The sequence below is a fragment of the Hemiscyllium ocellatum genome, chromosome 39, assembly GCF_020745735.1.
Source record: "Hemiscyllium ocellatum isolate sHemOce1 chromosome 39, sHemOce1.pat.X.cur, whole genome shotgun sequence".
In the NCBI taxonomy this organism is placed as follows: Eukaryota; Metazoa; Chordata; class Chondrichthyes; order Orectolobiformes; family Hemiscylliidae; genus Hemiscyllium; species Hemiscyllium ocellatum.
The window spans coordinates 31,894,818-31,897,620 of NC_083439.1; the positions used below are offsets into that span (position 1 = coordinate 31,894,818).

Genomic DNA, 2,803 nt, shown 5'->3' on the forward strand with positions numbered 1-2,803 from the left:
CCTCCACTTCCCGCTCCTCCGCCCTTGAGCCCCGCTCCTCCAACCGCCACCAAGACATAACCCCACTGGTTCTCACCTACCACCCCACCAACCTCCGTATACAACGTATCATCTGCCGTCATTTCCGCCACCTCCAAACGGACCCCACCACCAGGGATATATTTCCCTCCCCTCCCCTATCAGCGTTCCGCAAAGACCACTCCCTTCGTGACACCCTCGTCAGGTCCACACCCCCCACCAACCCAACCTCCACTCCCGGCACCTTCCCCTGCAACCGCAGGAAATGTAAAACTTGCGCCCACACCTCCTCCCTCACCTCTCTCCAAGGCCCCAAGGGATCCTTCCATATCCGCCACAAGTTCACCTGTACCTCCACACACATCATCTATTGCATCCGCTGCACCCGATGTGGCCTCCTCTACATTGGGGAGACGGGCCGCTTACTTGCGGAACGCTTCAGAGAACACCTCAGGGACGCCCGGACCAACCAACCCAACCACCGCTGGCTCAACACTTTAATTCTCCCTCCCACTCCACCGAGGACATGCAGGTCCTTGGACTCCTCCACCGGCAAAACATAACAACACGACGGTTGGAGGAAGAGCGCCTCATCTTCCGCCTGGGAACCCTCCAACCACAAGGGATGAACTCAGATTTCTCCAGTTTCCTCATTTCCCCTCCCCCCACCTTGTCTCAGTCGGTTCCCTCAACTCAGCACCGCCCTCCTAACCTGCAATCTTCTTCCTAACCTCTCCGCCCCCACCCCACTCCGGCCTATCACCCTCACCTTGACCTCCTTCCACCTATCACATCTCCATCGCCCCTCCCCCAAGTCCCTCCTCCCTACCTTTTACCTTAGCCTGCCCGGCACCCTCTCCTCATTCCTGATGAAGGGCTTATGCCCGAAACGTCGAATTTCCTGTTCCTTGGATGCTGCCTGACCTGCTGTGCTTTAACCAGCAACACATTTTCAATAATGACACCATATGACTTGCTCTTTCGGAAATCTTGCATTGACCTGACAAGAGGTTGGTTAGCTTGGATGGCTGGTTTGTACAGTAACACCAACAGCGTGAGTTCAATTCCTACACTGGTTGCTATGAATAACTCTCCTCTCAACCTCTCATAAGGTGTGGTTACTCTCAGGTTAAACCACCACCAATTAACTCTCTCTCTAGTACCAGAATGGGACTATCATGGCTTTACCTTTCACTTTTTACAGCCATGATGGTCCAAATGATTTACTGGAGCACCTCTGAGATTAGATTAGATTCGATTCCCTACAGTGTGGAGACAATCCCTTTGGCCCAACCCGTCCACACCGACCCTCCGAAGAGCAACCTACCTACACCCATTTCCCTCTGCCTAATGCACCGAACACTATGGGCAACTTAGCATGGCCAATTCACTTAACCTGCACATTTTTGGACAGTGGGAGGAAATCCACGCAGACATGGGAGAATGCGCAAACTCCACACAGACAGTTGGCCGAGGCTGAAACGAACCTGGGACCCTGGTGCTGTGAGGCAGAAGTGTTAACCACTGAGCCACCACCAAACAAAGGAGGGAAGAACTCAAGCAAAGCTGCTTTTGCCAAAACCCGGGGTTAAACCAGGGACCTTTAGATCTTCAGTCTAACGCTCTCCCAACTGAGCTATTTCAGCTGTGTAACATGCAATGCAACAGATTCTGTGATATGACAAAAGAAACTAATAAATCAAAAAGGTTAACTCAGTTTCTGTCTCCATAGGCACAGCCCTGCCAGTTGAGTATTTTCAGCACTTATTGCATTAAGAAATACTTAATTGATTCTCAGTCGAATGTCGTAACACTGTGAAAAGTGTTCCAAAAACACAGATTCTTTGTTTCTTGATTCTCCCAATCCCTCAATCTATCAGGACATCATTTGGTTCCATGCCAACAATTAATTGGTCGGCCCATATGAAATACTTTGATGATTACAAAATCAATACAACAAAAATAAATGGTGCCACGTATCTCCAAGTTACATTTGGACATATTTACAATTTGGATTTGCACTCAAATTCAAATTCCACAAAGTAAATTTCCAAATCTGATGCTCAAATTTCTCGATCTGAATCCCAAGAAGAGACATTGGGTATTTTCTACACAGCTTTTCTTCACTGCCTGATAACCAGCAAACCGCTGGTGACTTGGAGATAAGAAATTACTTCTCTTCAAATTAGATGAGTGATGAGCTGAATAAGTGTATCTCTCCAGTTTGTCACACAGTGACGTATGACCTCCTACAGTCACACAATAGTGCCAAGGATTCAGCTGCACAGTTCCCTAACCAACAAGGAACAGATGAACAGATGCATGAAGTTCTCCTGGGTTTCCGAGAGACTAAATTCATACAGCTCTTCCAGACAGCTGCAGACAGTTCAAGGGATTGCCAAGAATACTAGGCACAAGGAAGCTTCAGGCTACACTCTGCCAGAATATGGACATGTTCTGCAAGATTGAGTATACACCTCTGTGCTAGATAAATCAGTCAGTCAAATTAGAGCAACACCGTTTAAAATAAAGAAAAATCTAACTTTGTTTATTTTGAAAAGAAAGTAAGGAATATGGTGCTCTCTACCCTTATAAGGGTTCCAGAATTTTTCCCATGGAATGCATAAAATAGAATAAACTTTCACTCCAAATTTCCTTCTTTAAATGAAAGGGAAATTTTTGTCAAGGTGATTATAACAATGAAAGAAGGAAGCTGCAATTATCTTACAATTTTACAAAGTTTTTCACAGCCAATGAATTATTTTTTCAATTGTAGTCAACTGTT

At 46.6% G+C, this 2,803-nt stretch overlaps 1 non-coding gene across 1 annotated transcript; it reads right to left on the bottom strand.

Annotated features, from left to right (window-relative positions):
- Positions 1–1,591: 1,591 nt before the first annotated feature.
- Positions 1,592–1,664, bottom strand: trnaf-gaa (transfer RNA phenylalanine (anticodon GAA)). The gene has a single exon. It is a non-coding gene; the product is annotated as a tRNA-Phe (tRNA).
- Positions 1,665–2,803: the final 1,139 nt, after the last annotated feature.